Genomic DNA, 20,792 nt, shown 5'->3' with positions numbered 1-20,792 from the left:
TCTCTGCAGGACTTGTCAGCTACCAGTGTCTCCCAGACTATATAACCAGGCCATTTCAGATGTGCTGGCGGCACACCTAAAATGGTGTCAACAAGTTCTTCCTATTAATTCTTGATTTAGGAACTAAAGGGCAAGGGAGAAGTTGCTGATGGACCTGTGGTACCCCCGGGAGGGAAAGTACAAATGTACCCATACTCAGACATAGTAAGATGTCTGGAAAATATTCATGGACAGTAAAATGGTACTCTGGAACTGTTTAACAGAGCTGGTCCACCATCACACATTGCTTTAAGGGAATTTAGTGGTTTGTGAATCACCAGCTCATGTCCAGCTCTACCTCTCACTTTGGCTGGACATCAGGCCTGTGCTTTCATCTCCTGAAGAGAGGGGAATGGAGCCCCAGGTTTCACACTGGTCCCAGTCACAGGCAGAAGGCAAGAGGTACTGGTAGGGTGGAGTGTCAAGAGCACTTGGATGTGAAGTGATAGCAGTGTAGCCCCATATTTCTCTTCACAGAGAAAAGCAAGGCACATCTTCCCAAGAATATTTCTGAAATTCACTTTCTCTGAACCTCAGAGAAAAGAAAAACAATTCTTATCATTTGCTGTGCCTGTGTTTGTGCAAAAGTAAAATGCAATATGGAGATTGTTTACCCAAAGTCGTGGTGTTTTGTTTCCTTGGTCTATCAGGGCCAAGTGTGTGTGTGTCTGGACTGTCGGGTGACAGTCACAAAATGAGTACCATTGTGTGCAGGGTTGAGGGCTTAGCAAATTCAGTTTTAGATGTATAAAATAATATAGTATAATAAAGTAATTAATTAACCTTCTGAAATCAATAGAGTCCTCCTCATTCCTCCTTCGTCGGAGTCCTCTCAGCACAGTTATATAGCAGGATGCTCTGGGAGCAGGTGTCCAACCATGGTGAGCTAAATCTCTTTTGGAAAACTCCTAGAAAGAGATCTAGCACCTTGTTTTGGTTCCTTTCTTCAAGCCTAGTTTGCTTCAATATTGCTGTAAGCACACTTGTGTTTTTAGGGCAACTGTCAGCCAAATTTGAAGTAGAAAATTATGTTGAGCAGGACATGAAACACTGTAATAAGCAGGTTACCTATTAACTTTGATATCTTTCTGTTTTACTTCACACTGTTGCCACAGTTCAGATCTTGATTTCACAATATTTTGCAAAACTGACAAAACTACATTTTTATTGTATGAGTAGCCATGGAGGAAGTGGAGGGGTTTGGGAGCTGGAGTTTCTGGAAGCAGGATAATATTGCCAGCTTAGGACAGCAACTGAACAGATTTGCTAAAATCATGCAAAAAAGAAGGTTGGAAGGGACTCTAGGAGATGATCTACTCAAGTTCCTCTGCTTCAGCTGCATCTACTTGAATCTCAGTAGTGATATTCTTGAAAATGTCCAGATATGACAATTCCACTGTTCCCACAGGCCATTTATGGCAGCACCCACAAGGAAGGTAAAAAAAGCTCACTGCTAAAATGATTCCAAGGATAAATTAAGCGACTTAGGCTTTTACTTAAGGCTGCTGGTAAATTCAGTACACCTGTTACATCCTGGGCATCTTTTCAATCATAATCTTCAGTGCCCCAAGCAATAAAGAAGACACAGTTTGAGCTACTATGCTGAGTTTCTGTGGCATTGTGCCAGCTGAGGATCTGCCCTGTTTGTTTTTATAATGACAGCTCAGACTCTGGACCACAACTCTGCAACAGGAGGTTGGGCTTTGAGGGTGCTGTCTCCTGATGTCCTGCTCACAGCACTTATCTCCTTCAAGCAAATGAACCCTTCGTTCCTGCTGCGGACCTTGGTTCACCTCCTCACAGACATCGGGGCAGAGTCCTGCCTGGAAGCACACTTGAAAAGGGCCCAGAAACACAAGGTTTGCAGAAGTGGGGGTCAGAGTACTCCCTGCAGGTACTGCCCAGGGCTGTCTTCTCCCTCTGACTCATGCATTTTGCAATGCAGCGGAGATAGCAGGGCAGTGCTCCCTGGAATTTGGCTGCTCTGCTCTTTGCCTAGCTATCTGTTTGCTTAAGAGTTGGATTCATCAGCCAATTACCATCCAAATGCTCTGGCACATACTCACCCAGCTGGGCTGGCATCTCCCTGCCTGGCACCGGATGTTATTGAGCACTGACATTGATTTCCTACTGAAGGTTGTTTCATTGGGTCTTGTAGGTGCCTTTGACACCAGAGTTCTGGAAGGCCCTTTCACCCTGGCGAGCTGAAAAGCTTGTATGTTCTTACACATGTGCATGTCACCCAGAACTGGCAAAAGGATACATTTCCAATGAAAAGCAGCAAATTAAATCAATGGCTGGGCTTTCTTTCAGCCTTCATTGTGCTGTCATGCCCCTTTTCTTCCCTATCAGCTATTGTGCCACCAGGCTCTCTTCTGACCTCTTCTTCTTTCAAAAACTTTCTTCGCAATTTTTCTTTGCTCACGATCCTCCTCTGTTTGCTCATCCTTTTTACACACCTGCCTTGCACAGCATCTTCAATACTTTCTGTACTGCATGCTTACAGGGGCCTGCAAGATGCAATTCAACAACAGAATGCCTCCCTTGTCTCGTGGCCTGACATTGACAATATCATTTCACACTTTCCATGATCTAAACTTTGAACCTCTTTGTGCTTTTTCTGTCTTTCTTGTTCCTTGGCATGTTGTTCTCATCCTATTCATCCCTTGGAGTCTCTGTCTAACTTGGTTTGGGGCATTTATGAGCAGGCTTGTGACACTGCTTGCACATGCGTGTACAATTTAGCTGTCAGGAGATGCACGTACAATTTAGTGTCAGGAGAGAGAGTCTCAGACCTCTGTAATGACATTTGGGTCTGCAAGTGCATTATTCTGGAATTATCTGTTTCCATGGTGGCTACAAATGCAGGAAGGAGGAGCCACCTCCCACACTACCCAGGAACAAATGCATATCTTCAGGAGGAAAGGACAAGCAACTTTTGCCAAGCTCCACAGGCACTTTCCTCTCCCCACCGGATTAGTCTGGAGCCCTGCCAAGGCAATGGTTAGACACAGGGTTTGGGAAATACTGTTACAGCTCGAAGATGCAGCACTAACTAGACACTCAAGACACAGAACATACTGTTCAGGGCTTGGGCCTCCACAGCCTTGCAAGCAAAGAAGTTTTTCTGAAAACTCTCAAAATTCTTTCTTACAACTGTGTTTTTATTGTCCATACTTTATTTTCAGTTTGAAATATTTCATACCTAAAAATGGCAACAGAGAGAGAAAAAAAACCAGCCAACAAGGCCAAGTAGTCTACCCAAAATTCTGAATGAAACCTCTATTTGATGTTGTACCTTTCAGTAAACAGGTGCATTTTAGCTCAAGGGTTTTACTTGGTTAAGTATTATGGCATTTGGGGAGATTTGAAAATAAGCTTACATAATTGGTTTATCCTATCAGTAATGTTGATAACTGCATACCTTTGTTGGCTGGCAGACTAAACTTGGAGTTGTCATACACTAAATTAAACTAACAATCAACAGAAAACCAGATGGGATTAATCTTTTATTATTGTTATTCAGCATGAATCCTTAAATGTAACAAGAGCTAAAGGTAAAAAGCTCACCCTCTGCTTCAGTTAAGACATTCAAATGCCTTCATCTTCACCCTAACACAAGCCAGACAGAACTAAGTGAGGGCAGCTTACAGGCCTCTCAGTGACAACCTTTATTTAAAATCCCTCTGATGTGTGTTCAGGATGAGGCATCATCCCTACTATTTCAAACAGAAGCTCAGCATTTGTATGAGGTTACACTGCCACAGTCCTGTGAGGAGCATGGGACAGATCAGTCTAATAAGTATTTGAAGAAGCAAAGAACTGTCTTTGACTGCTGAAATAATGTGATTTTTGATAGCAGATTTTGAGAAAAATAAAGAAGGGCTTCATTCTGCTTAGGAATCCTGCTTAGGAATCAGTGAATTTAAGAGGTAAAACTCTTCATGGTGGTAAAGCCAGTATGAAAATCAAGCATTCAGTGGATCCACAAATGATAAGGAACTCAGCCTCTGCTTTACTGAGACAGGTACCCATCTAGGCTTCAACAAACAGGCAACACATGCTATTTTATGCAACTTAACACTTACAAATTTTCAAGACCCATCTGTGAGTAGAAATGAGTCCAGACAGGAAACATTTATCAGGATAGCACAAAGCCAAAATTAGGAAATTATACCCAAGATTCAGCAAAGCGCAGAAATTTCCCATGCAATTCAAAGTTTTAATGATTGGTTGAATTTGTTTCCCTTCTCTCAATATCTTCTTCTCTTCTTCCTCTCTCTCTACTCTTCCCTCTTCTTCATTTTGCTTTTTAAATTTATTATTTTATGATTGCACTATACCTACACTGACTTGGTAAACCTACCCATATTATTTAGACATGCCCAACCTAAATAAAGCAAGAAACTCTTAAATTCCATAGAGATGTTTCATTTTCAAGCTGAGAGGCAGCAACATTTAATTACTAGCAGGTTAATCCTGCAATCATCACTCACCACAACCACTCAGCACATGGAAGAGTGCTAAATTGATTCTAAATAGCACTGTGTAATGACTGACAAACATAAAAAACAAACAAACAAGAAAGCAAAGCTGTTCAGATAAAGGATACCTTCTGAAATGTGGTGGGAAAGCATGAATTAAGACTGAAATATCCACAATAGCAGGTAATTTAGATCTAGGTTAATTTCCAGGTATACCAGGATGTTTCTCCCAGACCTCACAGGCTGCTTACCACAATGATTAGTCACCTATGGATCTTTTTGCATGAGGTATTCTTCCATGGCTGGGAGGGTAGCTGCACTAATTCATCAATAAGATCCTTTTTACGAGACCAACCACAGTCTGGATTGGCACTGATGAAGCAGCTCTCCAGTTTCTTCCTGAAAGCAAGCAAAAGGAGAGAGAACAGATATAATTTCAGGATCTATAAACTCACCATTACCTATTTACATTCCATTTGCTATTGTGAAAAATAACTATAAATAACATTATTTGAGATAAGGTACTGAAATTATTTAATCCTTTTACCTTAAAAATAAAAGCTTTTCAAAGATCAAGTAATTCACAGTTAAATGCAGTCACTCCCTACACACTACATGCATTGCCTCTATTCATTAACTAATGAGATTCCTTTTGTACCCTGCAAAAAAGGGTGACAGTTTGAGAGTTTGAGTACATAAGATTAACTACTTAATTTTGCCTGTTTTCTAACACAATATTGCCCTATGTAGTATGCATCCCATATCCGTCCTTTTATGTCCAAATACAAAATCTCCTAAAATGCGTGGTTCAAAAGCCATAGCAACCTCAATCAAGAGCATCAAAACATTGTGTGGGGCAGAAAGCCACAGAGGATTATTGTGTGTGATGGGATTTCAAAAATCAGGAAATAATCAGGACAACTACATTTGCTTTCATCTTGGGTTTCCATGAGACCTCCCCGTAGAAGAGATAGAACACACAAGGGAACAAGGGTGACAGCTTCTGCAGTGATGACTTTTCACTGCTTTTTTTTGTTCTAATACTCTGGTTCAGAAAGCACAATGGGCTACTGTGCTTTCCACCAACACATAATTAGCAATATCAGAGATCCCGGCCCTCCTTGTTAATTCAAAGCAGTGTCTGATCTTTTCTAGAGTGTGCCCAGTGTAACACGTGGTGAATTGGATGAGCACCCCACTCTGATCAGCTATTTTGCAAGGCACCCAGTTCTACAAAACTATGATACATTCTCCCCCAAATCCTACTTCAACTAGTCATTCAGAATTGTGTAGAAAAACCATCTGCCCTATTTTAGTGGTTACATTTTATGCTGTAAGTCATAAATCTCAAAGATTACTGAGGAGGATGCAGCCTATCTCAAATGAAGGGGACAAGGGGAGACTGTGCAGTGGCAACATGTACTGTTGCAATGTTCACTGCAGGCATAGGAGCAGAGAGACCTAACAGGCCCTGGAAACTTTTTGTATTCAGGGATACAACACAACTTGCCAGAGATCTTTCTTAAAAAAGCTGAAGCAATGCATCTTCATTTTTTTTTGGTGGGCAGTTACTGTACATGACAAAAATAGCTTCATGAAGCAAGCTGTGGACATGGCATTTAGTCCAGCTGTAACTTTTTCAGTCCTGATAAATGCACTAAACTGAGTCAGAAATTACTAATTCCTCTCCATAACATTGCTCTGAAGCATTTGACTGCAGAGAACCAAGATACTGATCTAGGATAAGAAGATAGGAGAGAGTATTCCAGGAAAGTTCCAACTTTACCTATATGCTTATTGCCATTTTGCCAAGTTCAAACCCATTTCTCCTGCTCACTGGGCTGTATCCCAAAGGACAATCTGGCATGCATCCAGTCAGAGACAGGCCCTGAAAGAAATTACATGGGGCACACACACTTTGCCTAGTAAGTAACGTCTACTAAATGTTTGAGGCAAAGTTGATGTTAATACCCCCCACTTGCTGAATAACTGAGAGTGATAACAGGGAATGACAGGATAAAAATGCTGCCCTCTGCCCTTCATTGCATCTAGATATGTAAGAGAATCACTCAGTACTTTAGACTCTTTCCCTTAGCTGAGCCAAAAGCTAGTTACTATTAATTTTATTAATTTTAAACACAAAAAGTGTTCTAGACAGAGCTGACCTGCAGGAAATGATCCTCTTTGTTTATAACAATATCCTGTTGGCTTTTCCAAACAAATGGATGGCTCCATTTGGCAACAATATCCATAAGAATCCATTTACATTTTTTAATCAGTTTATCGTGATAGTTAATAGTTAATTATTAATAGTATTTAGTTATTGTAACTAACTTAAAAAAAAAAAAGCTATTGATATAAAAATGGAGACTGGAGACTGAGCCAACACCATGGCCATTTTAAGTTTCATGTTCCCTGAAAGAGTAGTAATTGCTGACACAATCTGCTCATCCCTACTGACATCATCACAACCAGCTCAGGTAAAGATGTTCCCTCTCATTAGAGCAGCACTGGTATGGGCACTATAATGCTTAGAGAAATGTTAATTTGGCAGCAGTTTGCCTTCTGGAGCAAGCAAAGGTTGTTGTGTATAAAACCCAGGAACCGTAATGCTTTGGTTTCACTTTTGTTTCATGGCTGCAACCCTGCAGCTGTGAAGCTGCAGGATCAAAAGGCTCCATCTTGCTGTGATATAGAAGTCTCTGTGGACAAGCTTACAAAAAAGGTCTCCCAGGTATATTTTCTGATTAAGAAGGGAAGAAAAGTGATGTATAGATGGGCTATTAATTTAACTGGATTGGCACAAATGTGCCACTTCAGAAGAATATACTCATTTTGACCACTCATTAAATACCAGGGATTTTAAAGGTGTGTTCAACTCTGAAAAAAATCCTTAGGTTACATCAAAGGGAAAAGTGACAAAACAAAAAGAAGGTAATTGAAGTCGGGCTTTCGAACAGGTATAAATGAGATGTATGAAAGGGAGTAAGGACAAATAAGGAGCATCCAAATGTTCTGGGTGTCCAGGATGTTTTGGGAGACTGGGAGATTCCTTGTGGGCTGCAATCACACGCCAGTCCTTCAGCACTGCAGATCACTTGCTGAATAGACCTGAACTTGTCTAGGTCCAGTTTGAAATAAATGGTGTTCTGCATGCAAAAAGCCAGTCCTGTAACAGTCTACATCAAGAACTGGGGAAAAAGGAAGGAAAGGGGAACTTTTAGTGGTTTGATTTGATCTAACACATTTAAAAAAAAAGAATGCTGCTCTACAACTAGATAACAATGGATTGTAAATTACTGGATGTAAAGACAAATTTTTGATATATTTATATTATACTGGCAATTTTTGCTGCTTACCTGAAACAAACAAAAAATCGTCCTTTTACTGACTTTTATACAGAATATTATCATATTCCGGCAGAACAAAGTACATCACCCGAGAAACTGTCTCACAGTGAGTGATGTCTTGTATCTCTGCCAATAAGCTTTATGGACCAAGTAACAATATTATGTTAATAACTGCTGATTGCTATTTGTGTACCAGACTGTTCCAATACCATGGTGATGAGCATGCTGTTGGTGTCTGGAACAGATGGACAGAACACAAGAGATCTTTGCCTTGATTTCAAGACAAATAGGATTACCTGTTTCATTAATAATGCTACATGAAAGCACAGACAAAACCACAGTTTTATCTCCATCTCCAGTTACTGACAGGAGGAAAAAAGTACATGGCACACATTGGATGCCCAAAAAATTTACCCTAACTTTAAGGGAGAGAAAACCTTTGAATCACTTGTAAAGCCAACACAGCTGCTTTATGCTGTTTAGAGTGGAAACAAAATTCACCACCTTATTGTCAGCAAAAAACCTCCTTTGTAGCTCTCTGCAAAGGTGATACTTAAGGCTGGAGATGAGGCAATTGCCTGCATCCTGCCTAGCACCACTGATTCCCTATCTGCTGATTTAAACACCCCTTACAAAGAAGTCATTGCAACAGCTTTCTGCCATTTGAGAAGAAAACTGAAAGCACTGTGACACTTGGCATCAATGCTTTTATATGACAAAGAAATAGGAAGAAAAGTACACTTCAATTCCATGATGTTTTTTCTGAAGCCTTACCACCAGCACCAGATAGACACTTTATTCTGCACTCTCTTATTCTTTCATAGAAATGAGAAAGAAAGACCAAGAGACAAAAGAAGGAGGACATCTTTTCACTGTAGGTTGTGCAATTCTGTTTAGAAAGAAGCCTGTGATATTGGGAGAAAATGATCTAGCAACAATCTCATACACAGTAGAAGATATGATGCTGAGTACTATTGAAAAACTGGCTTTGAATGACTGAAAAAGCAGTTATGTGGAGAAGAGAACTTGGACAGAGCACAACAATAACAACTCCTTTCCTATCTCAGTGGAAATCGAAAAGAGGAAACTGGATACTGTTTTCATGTAAGAGCTGCCAATTTCCTACTGATATCAGAAGCCAATAATGTTTGGAAGGGAAATTACCTTTTCCTGCATGGCAAGGCTAGCAGGTGCAGATGGCATGTGAACAAATTTCCTAACCACTGATCTGTCAAGGGCACAAAACATCAAGTGCAAATGGTTTTATGGACAATCATTCAATTCCTGCCAGGTCATCCGCAGATTCTGGAAGCACTTAATTCAACTTGGCATCCAAAAAGGTTTGAAATCAGGCCACCTACATAGGTGAGGTGTCACAGGAGCTGCCAGAGTGGGCACGACCCAGCTCATGGTTTGTGTCTCGGCACAAAAGGAGGAACAGCCGTGAAAAATGCTGAAAGTCTGAGGAAACGAGATTTAGCAGCTTCTGCTGAGCGTGTCAAGCAAGGTCAGTGCTGTGGGCAGCTGCTCGCCGTGGCTGCTGGCCTCCAGGCATCAAAGCCTCACAACGAAAAGCAGAAAACTTTTGCTCTTCATTTCCTTTTCACCTGCAAATAGCACCATCTACATCTGTCCAAGGAATCACCTCACAGTGCCACAATCACAAAGAAATTTTGAGTTGGTCCCCGTTTTCTTCTGAAATACAAAACTGGAGAAAATAAGAGGAAATAGCAGAGCAAAGATGGCTTCCAAGAAGCACAGAGCCAAATCAGCACTTTGTTCTTAGTGGGTAAATTAAAAATCTCTTCTGCTGCTCTGTGGAGCAGGGTGGAATATAGTAGAAACACTTATAATGCTGCAGAGCTTTGTATTTGCAAATATTGACTGCATTTTCATTAGGTTCCAGTCACAAAAACAGGTTGGATAAGGTTGTTAGTGTTAATTTGAAAGCTAAGCAGTGATAGCTGCACATACAAAACTACATCCCTTCCTTCTTCTGAGGGACAAGTTCCTCTCTCCTGAAATGGGTATCAAAGATGGAGAGAACAAATTATCTTCTGAATTGCCTGTTTATTGCCTACTATTGCCATTTGGTGAGAGAAGTTGGCTGGCCTTTAGAGGGTGGTTCATTTTACTTTCTCAATTACTTCTGTTCTCTTCAATAAGAAAAGCAAATAGAATGTATAATAAGAAAAGCAAAGCTGTGTACAATACCATCTTTATTGTCTCAATAATTCAGTTTCATTAGGAAAAACCCAGAGTTTCCATGCTTTGGCACTTAAGTTTTAGTCTGGGTTCTAGAATTTAAACTACGTGTTTTTTCTTAACTTCACTATGCTCACAGTTAATTTACATATCCCCATTTAACAGAAGTACTGCTAAATAACTACCAGAAATTGGTCTGCAGTGATGAGGTCATAATTCAGGGCATGAGGTCAGAGAGTTAAAAAAAAATCTCTATATTTGAGGCTGTGCTAGCTTCAAGGGGGGAAAAAATGGGGCGAGGAGGAAAGAAAAAAGAAATTAAATGAAAGATTGCCCTGTAGCCTTCAGATTTTCTCAGATATTCACCAGTGAAATCAGTGAAATATTCTTGGGCAACAGTTAATTTTTATGCTGATAATATTCAAAATACTACCCAAGGATCATTGAAAACAGCACTAGAAAATGTGACCTGAGGTGCTGTGACTTACACTGAGCTTGTTAAGACCACAGCTGCTTTGGGTATGGTTTCTGCTCTCAGGCACCAGTGTCACACTCCACACAGTGTTTGTGGTTAAAACTTGTTTTCCGTGATAGAGACACTTTTAATACACCGTGTCAAAGAAAGGCTACCCAGGACAGGATGAACATGTAGTAGTACTTCTCATAAGCAGACTCCAAATTCCACAATCATTTGTTCCTCCTGCAGCCAGGAACACATACCCATGATTGCTCCCAAGGTCACATAAATAAGCCCCTTCCCTTCACAGAATCAGAAGCACCAGTTTATTTGCATAGTCTGATAAGTACAAAGGTCACCTCAAACCACTCATTTAGATTCAGGTGGTAGTAGTAGATAAATTGTTGGTATTACCAGAAAGAGGGCACTTGAGCTTCATGAGATCTAAAGGAGGCCTTGTACTGGAAGACAGCTCTTGTTTCCCACACATACACAGCACTCGTAGGTGATACACATGGCTCAGTTCTAACCTGCTGACAAACACTGTGTGCAGGAAAACAGCCTAAGGAGCCTGGAAAACCCACCACTACTGCCCTTCTTGGCCCTGGAGCTGATTCAGATGTTGGCTAAGGTTATGAGCACAGACCTGAGCAGTCAAGACCCCTGTGCTAGTTTAGAATGCTGGGAATGCTCAGGCAGGAGTCACTCAAGCCCTGGTCACACCACCTGTATCAGAGCATTGTGAAAATCTTTTGGCAGAATTGACACCACCCTGAATTCCTTACAGAGGGGGAATACTGATCTCACTGCCCGATATCCAATATTATAGACTGGGACTGTTGGAAGAAGGGCTCATGCTCTGCAAACTGATTGCCTATTAAAATGAGAAAAGTAAGGCCAAGAAGGCAGGAATTTAATGCAGAAGTCTGCTATCTCATAGAGTAATATAAGAAATAAAAGCAGGGAATAGGAATTATCTTCCTCAGATTTAAGAAGTACTTCTCCCTGGATAGGAGCTGTGCTGTTAGACAACACATCCTAGGGTGTACTGTACATATAGTTCTTGTAGAAGCTTTATTACTTTCTACAGCCATAAGTTACAGTTCATTTAATTGAAATATTATTCTGTTACAAGCTCTACTGAAGGGTACATTTTTACTGAGAATTTCAGTGAGGCAAAGGAGGTTTTTTATCACACACACAGATTCTTCCATCCTAGTTATGTCAACAGATATTTTCTATTTGGTGGAAAAACATTTGCACTTGGTTAAGCACCTGGATAAACCCCTTTTGTTTTCTGCAGTCAAGATGTATCTTTTTTTACAGGCAATGACATAATCTACATGAAACCCACCTTTCTTTCTTACCAAGGCTGATACATGGTATACATTCCCTGTGTAGAATAAAAAGGTGTATATTCTCTGTGTAGAATAAATTTTTAGCTGGTGCTAGTAAACATGAGGTAGGTTATTCAAGCCGATGCCTGGAGCTAAATGAAATTTTCAGAGACAGAGAGGACATGCACACAGCTGTTTATTCTGAACAGTTCTTCTGATAGGTTCCTTTTTCATTTTCCATTTAAGCTTTTGTGGTTTTTTTCCCTGGGACAAAAGCATAGCTTTCCACTACAAGATATTTCATCTATATATTCCCAAATAGTCAAAGGAAAACTATTATTCAAGTAACCAAAGCACTAGCAAAACAATGGAGTTCTTACCTACTGAGATGAAGATCAAAGACAAAGATGTTGATAAGAACTACAGAAAATTGTCCTATTTCACAAAACATACCTATTAAACTTGACCTACATGTTCAGGTAGATTGCTTTGTGCACCTGCTACTGGATTTTGTTTTCTCATTCGTCCCCACTAGCCAAATATATGTAATTTTGGAATGACTAACAGGTTAAGCAAAATTAATCTTAACAGTAATATTGATGTAAGAAACAGTTAAAAAAGTGCAATCTACATATAGATATAGACCAAATTTTCACCTAATGAATAACCAACTTCCAAATAAACACCAACAAAGCCCCTCCACAAGAGTATTGTAAACCTGTCCCTCAGTTCTCTATAAGACAGGGCTACAAGATGAAAGCAGGTTTAAGTTTAGAAAACTGCTTCCATTTGCCCTTTCTATGCTCCAATGAGGTAACCTTGCCAGTGCTGGAAATCACCAAATATAAAGGAAGTGCCTTCTCCAACTGTTCTGATTCCCTAAGGAAAAAAAAGGCTTTGTCATCACATTTTGTGTGTGAGTGCCTATTCTGCTGTCTTCACTTCCTCTTAGAGTAACTTTTTAATCCAGTGCTGATTTTCAACTAAATTTGAAAATGAATCAGAGGTTTCAAGACACAAAATCATCCCAAGTTCAGTGAAAGTAGGCAGCTAGCTGGGAAAAGAGGAGATCTAGATGGTGTCTCCAGCCATGGAAAAGTGTAGCAAAAACCTCATTCTTACCAGGCATCAGACAATTGAACTAAGACAAAGACCATACAGGACAGGGGGAGAACTTGCATAAAGCACAAATCCATTGGAAACCAGGCCTCAATAATTCCATTACTCATGGACTTCTTGCTCATTTCTCTTAGACTTTTCTACCACACACAAGGCTAGGGTTCCCTAAATATCTGTTCATGCCATTCACAGTCATAGTTCTGAGAGCTTTGCTCTCAGAATAGATCTCCTTAGTGCCTCAAACCACTAAATAGTTCTTCAAATGCCTTTTCCACATATCTACAGTTTTTCTCAGCATAAGAAGCCATTTTCACGTGTGGCCCAATTTAAAGTGCAACTCTGCTCCTGAACTGGTTTGTAAAAGCATATGTGCTGGTGTTTTTCTTTCACTTTGTTGAGGTCAGATATTCAAATCCCCAAATGGCAGTCACTCACCTTTTGTGCAGGCAGAAGTCCTGACCATGATGCCATATGCTTGTGAATTACCAACAGGGCTTCAGGCTACGTAAAGGTGGTTTCTTCTTCTACATCTGGAAGTGCCAGTGGGTGAGATTAACTAGCTCAGAAGTTCCTGACCACTCTTCAGGGTGCTAACAGAAGAGCTCATGGCAGTACTGCTAACTCAGGTGAGGCAGAGCCAGCTGCCATACCTCAGACCAGGATTTTAAACTGCTTAAAATGATACACCTCTGTGCTTAGTATGAATTAGGGAAAACCCATTAAAACTCCATGACAGGCCAGTTTGTAGCAGCTAGAAGCACCCATTTAGCTGTGGAGGGAAAACCTCTTTCCTCTGCACAGCTGTATCTGGAACAAAACATCTGTCCATATCCTAACCCAGCCAAGGCTGCAGCTACTGTTGTTCCAAGAAAGCAAGAATCAGAAAGAGAGCCCTTAAGACTCCAAAACTACCTACTCAAAAAAAGAGAAAACCATATTTCTCCAGCAACACAGACATTATAAGGCCCAAGTTTATTGCACTTCCTCATAGAACAAAATGCTTTTTGGCACATTTTCCATCCCATAAATGCTGTGGAGTGAAAATTAAATTAATGCACAGAACAATTGTTATGACTCAGCCTTCAACCTAAAAGTAGTGATCAGTACTGATCATCTGTATCAAGGAAGTTTTGCACATTCTTTCACAGTGTCAGTGGCTAAACACACAGAAAAAGGGAGATGCTCATCTTGACTCCAAATAAATCTCAAATTTTTTGGTATTTCAATATTCAAAATTTGGCATGTATCTCCTAAATTAACAAGTACCTTAATATTAGAAGGTAGTAGTTGGCTCTCTTTCCTCCCCCCAGCCATTCACTTCAATAAATTGCAAGGAAGCTGGAAGACTGGAGTCCCCTGTTCCTCTTCCTTATGAATTGAAATGGCTGGTGGGGCTCTACATTAAAAGTGTTGCATGCTGAGTGTTGGAATAGGCAGAGAATGATAACACAAGCCTTATTTCTTTAGGGAATCCAGCTTAAAGAATCATCCCCCACCCACTTCTTGCACTAAAAAGACAGCTATTAACTCCCTGATCTGCCTGCCTTGACAGACAAAGGAAGTGAAGAAAAATAAAACAAATTTACTGAGGAATAAATTACTTTTGGTAGTCAGATGGAGGAGAAACCTCTGAGGAAATGTAATCACCACACCCTGCCAGTTATTAAAGGATTGTGTGGAAGCCATGGCTGGGCGACTGCTTATGCAAACTTAAGGAAATATTTGCTTAATAAAAAGATTAAACAGAAGGTTCCTTGACAATGTCTACTGTGCCTAACAGGACTGGACTGTTACAGAAAATGTGGTCTCTCATTGAGATCCATCCAGGCAATGGTGTCTGTGTGCAGCAGACAGATCTGTCCACGCACAGGTTAACTGCAGGATTCAAGCCACAGGGGAAAAAGAGGAAAATGCTATTTTTTGCCTACAGACTGTGACAAAAAAAAAACAAGCTCAGAAAATCAGTTCTGTTACGGATCAATACTTACATGCATGTGTACTTTCTAGGCAGAGCAGAGTTGCAACCTCTTCTATTTGAAGGATTTGTTGCTTAGCAAACTTTCAAATGAAGACTTTTCACATGCATCTGAAGCAAAAAATTGTAACTTGAAATTTGGCCCAAAATATATTTTTTTAAAATGTGGAGCTGTAGGGGGGAAAAAAAAAAATCAATCAATACATACACAAAATTTACAAGTATAATTCCTACTATGAATATCCGGCAGAAATTAACAACACTGCAGAACTCTCTTAGTTACATTTTTTACCAGTGAATGGTACTGTTCACATTCTTCAAAAAGATTAGAAGTGGGAGGCTGCATGAAGCTACTCTGATTCACTTAATCTTTTTTTGTCTTTTTCCAACTAAGCATTTTCACAGGGGAAAAACAATGATGTCATCAAGTCCTTCTGTCTGCTGAGGCTGTGTTGTTGCAAGGTTTTCTGCTGATGTATGGATTAGAAAATTTCAGTGATATTGCAAATAAAAGTAAGTTACTTTGGCATTATTGTGTGGTAGTTCGTGAAGGAGATAGAAGTACCTCATGACCTGCTTGTACACCACAGTTAGGGGATGAAGAATCACCCAACATTCCAGGATACCAAAAAGGAGACCAGAAATAGGCACAACTTTCATTTGAATATTTTACTAGTTATTTTTGTCTGCTACATTATTTTCCTAGTTAGAAGAAACAGACCCAGAGAAGAACGACACAGATTAAATTCTGCCTCTGCAGTGTGCTGCAGTCTTTCCTGCTAAACTACTCATCCAAATGTTAAAAAAATCTAGGAAAACTCATAGCTTCACATTATAAGTATTAAATTAATTAGCTACATTTTTAATTACCAGGCAAAAATGACAAAGCTAGTTGTTGCCATCTTCACTATCCAGGCTACTTGCCATAGTGATGTTTAAGAAAAAGGGCTGAGACGCTGAAATATTTGTGCCCAGCTCTGACTCCATTTGGATCTCGGCTTAACTAAGCAGAGACAGCACTGAGTTACTACTCAAGGCTGCCACCTCCTGTTTTAAATCTCCACTTCCTCACGGGCTGATTATTAATCTGATCAGGGTGTTCCTCCCAACACAGTGGCTTTGATTGTAAAGCTGATTCTGCATAGAAAGGATGCTTCCTCAAAAATAATTAGAAACAAATATTTACATAAGTTACAGGAACAAGAGCTACGATGCAATATGTCATATCCATCTTAGAGCAGCTATTGATTTCCAAAGCTATGAGCCCTAATGAAAATAATAAAAAAAAGATTATTTCCTTCTCAAGTAGCATTACGCTGTGTGTCACTGCTCAGCATCTCAGCAGACAGGCCTATCCATCTTATTATGCACATTAATCAATTGCCAGATAAAAATGCATTACTGACATCTGAAATGCGCTACTGCATTTATAAAGTGTTGATTAAAGAGAGAAAGATTAAAGAGAGAAAGGCCACATTTTCCCCCCAAGTATTAATACTAATTTAAAGTACAAGTGACATCAAAACTGCCAAAGTTGAGAAATGAGAGGTCAGTCTTACACTTTGCACACTCCAGATGTCTGACAGTTCTTTGCTTCTAATCAATTAGGCAGCAACCTCACAGTCTTTTATTTGCATCTGAGACTTTCTCTTTATGAGCCTGGCTACTGGAATCTAAGTAAATGCATATTCCTCTCTTACTATCTAGCCTGAGACGTCAATATCTCCCTAATCAAGAAGCATAAAAATTCTCATTCAAAAGTTTTAAGTACATACAATGTTCAGCTGCAAAATAAAATTAAAAAAAAAAAACCAACAAAAACCAAAAAAAAAACCCAACCAAACCAACCCCCACAAAATTCTGTATTTCCTTTCTTTCTTGTTTGTCTTATTTAATTTGAAATTCAGGGCAAATAATCTCTACAAAGTTGCTAGTTGAAAGTTTGTGATATTGAGTGTGACAAGAGAAGAGAAGTTTTCCTCATCTTAAGCTAGTGGTGCATCCACATATTTGAGCTATTTCCCCATTTTCATTCTCAATCTGAGTAAGTTTTTGGACTTGGCCAGAAACAAAAAGCTTTAAAAATAACAAGTCCCTTGAGAAAAAGTGAAAGGTGCAATTCAAACTCCCAGCAATAACAGATATTGAGAATTTGTATGCATTCTGGAAAAGCTACTTAATGAAAGACACTGCAGTTTGTTCTGAAATCTCTCTCTCATTTAGTCAAACCCTTAACAGTCACAGAATTGGGGCTTCCACAGCTTCTCTGGGCAGCCTGTGCCAGTGTCTCATTACCTCTGTCATAAAAAAAGCCTTTCTTAAGGCCAGTCTAAACCTGCCCTCTTCGTTTAAAACCATTTGCCCTCGTCATGTCACTGCAGCCCTTGGTAAAAAGTCTTAAGTCTTCTGCCACTTTTCTTATAAAGCCCCCTTCTAGTATTGAAAAGCCAAAATAAAGTCTCCTCAGAACCTTCTCTTCTCCAGGCTGAACAACCCAGCTTACTCAGCCTGCCTTCACAGGAAAAATGAAGACCTCACTGCCTTCTATCATCTAATACGTACAGCATTTTACAGCAACTACAGATACTCTCATGTAGAAGTATTTGGTAAGAACTGACTTTAGAAGTGCAGAAAACAGATAAAGAATGATAAAAAAAAATCCATTAATCAATTAATTAAAAGCAATATTTACCTGCATGGGGCTTAGCTTCACCACACTAAAGAACAAATTTATTTGAAACCACTTTCTTTGAAAATTTGAGATGCAAATTGACTTCAGCTACCAGAATTCAGCAAATTACATCAAAACACTATTTTGCATGTGCTGTGAATGAGTTTTGAAAACTGCATTTCTTCTTTTAACAAGTCAGTATTTGAACTCACAGTATTAAAAAATCAGCGTTGTGGTTAATGCACAGGATTGGTGTCAGATGATTTAGATTCTAGTCTTAACTTTGTCTCGGACTTCCCTATGAGATCATCACTTAAAATTATCTTTCCAGAATTGGCATCTAATTTTGGATAACCCAGCTTTGCCTGCCAGACTTTAATATCTGGAACCCAATTTTCAGAAAATGGTTTAATTCACTTCAGCTGGTATAAAAAGAACTTGAAATCTCTGGAAATCATGTTTCTGAAACTCTGAAATTCCATTGGGTGCCATTTATATCTCTGGAAAGTGGCCTCCAAATGCTACCAGTGATGCAAGTGAAGCATTCAGATTTATTAATATCTTTCATCTGCTGCACATGTAAACAACTACAAAATACTTAGGGCAATGGAGAACAGGGTCCAGAGAGAGCATCCAGGGGTTTCCCATGAGTCCAGCGTCCAACACATCTCATCTGCACATTTTACTGCTGCATCTTAAGGCCTCAGAAATGGAACAGTTTCAAATAAGAAGCAAAGCTATAAAGACAGATTTTCTTTATCATAAAACTATTTGTGGCTCCTAAATTTTAGTGAAATCAGCACAAGTGTATGCCCTGCACAGATCTGGGCTTTTGTGATAAAGCATCATCACATCTACAGTGGTCAAAATTCATGATGATTTATAGTGCCTGAAGTGTATTAGATAACTTTCTTTGAAGTTGAGTTTTAAAGTTTTGAATAGCAGATATATGCTATAGGTACTACATAAAATGGAATTTTTGTTGAATTTAAAACACAAAGTGGCCTTTACAATGTGTTCTTATGTTTATCTGGAAATGAGCCAACAACCAAAAAAGTTCATTTTCTGTACCCCTGTGATGCTAAAAAAGAAAAACATTTTCTCTGCCCTGTGAAGAAATGTTTGTTAAAAATACCCAACAATAAAAACCTCTCATAGTATTTTATTTACAGCCAAATGTCTCACTCAAGAATCCTCATGTAACCTACACTGGATCATGCCATCTGTGTGAAGATGTTTTGCAATTATGCCAGTACTTCCAGCTCAGATGACTCAGAATGGGTGGTGCTTATAGGGAGGAGAATCCAGACCCTTTTGTCCTTCACAGAAATCCAGACCAGCTCAGCACTCATGGGCTGGTGCAGTTTGACAACCAAGTTGTCTTTCCTTAGCAGGAAAATGATCCTACTCTGGCCCCCATGGCGAGGCTGCCTCTGGCACCTGAGTTTGGTTGGCTTTGATCACCAGGAAAGTGAGATATTCAGGATCTGGGGAAGGTCAGAGTCCCTTACTGCTAATGAGGTAGTCACACAATGTTGAAGGTGTGTCTGCTGAAGGCTTATCTGCTCTTTAAACCATGATCTATTCAGAAGTATCCAGTCTGTTTTTAACTTATTACATACACAGTTTGATAAATCCAGAAAACTATCAGTGTTTAGTGTTTAGTCAGGGGACATTTTCTGTATATATTTCTAGTCTTCTACTTTTGGTAAAGTAATGAAATAAATCCAAGACAAAGGTTAAACGCCTCAATAAGAAGCCAAACAGATTATTGAAGAGAAAATATTAATGCTACTTTTCAGGTAGAATGTCTTTCTCCTGTCCTGCCAATACAACACTGGAACCAGCCTCATCAGCATAGGAATGAACTGGCCTCAGTTTCTCCAGCCAGCCAGAGTTTGCAGGTCCAAATTCCAAACACCTACAGCGGGAGAGAGGGCGGCTCTGTGGGGAGTGAGGTGGGACTAAGGAACACACTGTTTGCTCTGCTGCAAGCAAGATAACACTAGACCCTCCTTTCTCTTTACTGAGCAGAGCTATAGGACAGCTGTTGCAACAACTCATTTTCCCTTTTAATTCCGAGTATTTCCTGCCTCTCTTTGTATGCCTGCACTACTAGGTTAAGCACAGAGCACTTAATTGGCAAGTTCATAAAGGTCTATCAAACTCATTATAAAAGAGAGGTAGTACTTTCTCTGATAAGCTTCAGCACTCTGCTTAGTCATCATACTTTTATTATCTTCTATCACAACATCTTGCTCACTCACAGAAGTCACAGCTTAGGACTCTTAGGAAACTGTGGATAGTTCTCTCCATGGCTTTTCTTCTTACAGACACTGCTTTTTAAAAAATCTTTAAAACAAGAAGTAATATCTCAGTTCAGCTAAATCAGTAAAACAAGTTTTAAAAGAGATATCTGTTCAAACCACCCTTAATTTCCTCTCCTTGCACTGTACGTGACATTTAATAAAATACAAAAATCTTTTACGGCTATCCAGCAGCTAACATCAACAACAGTTGGTAGTAAGAACAATGGGGAATTTATTGACTATACCATGCAGGATGCAAGTTCAGGTACTTCTGGTGCAGAACCTGTAACCCTCTGATATTAACTCTTTATGCTGGGCTACAAACAGCTAATTAACCATTTATATTTGCCAGACTTCAGTATCACTATTTCCTAAGAGACTTTGATTACACCATAAATTCTGATGGCAATTATCAAACTAACCCTTTGTCATACTGCGTTTTCTTTAACTGATAGCCTAAATTCCTGGCAGGAAAAAGCTCATCTGATAAAAGCTACTAAACATTCTTAAGAAGGAGTTGCGTGTTATATATAACCTATTTAAGGATCTACTGAGTATCTAACTTCAGAAAAGTTAAGTGAAGAAAGTTTTCTCCTTTTTTTACTTCATTGCTGCCATATTAAAACATAGTTTGCCTTGGAGCAGAGTAAATGTCACCACTGTGCATGAGGAGGCACAGGTGAAGCATTCTGTCTGACAAATAATTTGAACCCAAAATGAAGCATTTCTCACTCAGAGATTGCAGATGCTTTCTACATGAACATTAGTATGAGGTGCCACGGTACCATATCCAGCTTTGTGAGGTGAAGCACAGGTGCTTAAGTGCTGTGTCCAGAATTACCCAGC

This window comes from Fringilla coelebs (genome assembly GCF_963513975.1).
Source record: "Fringilla coelebs genome assembly, chromosome: 3".
Lineage (NCBI taxonomy): Eukaryota > Metazoa > Chordata > Aves > Passeriformes > Fringillidae > Fringilla > Fringilla coelebs.
The sequence above is the reverse complement of the archived record's forward strand: the minus strand, read 5'-3'. Positions refer to the sequence as shown.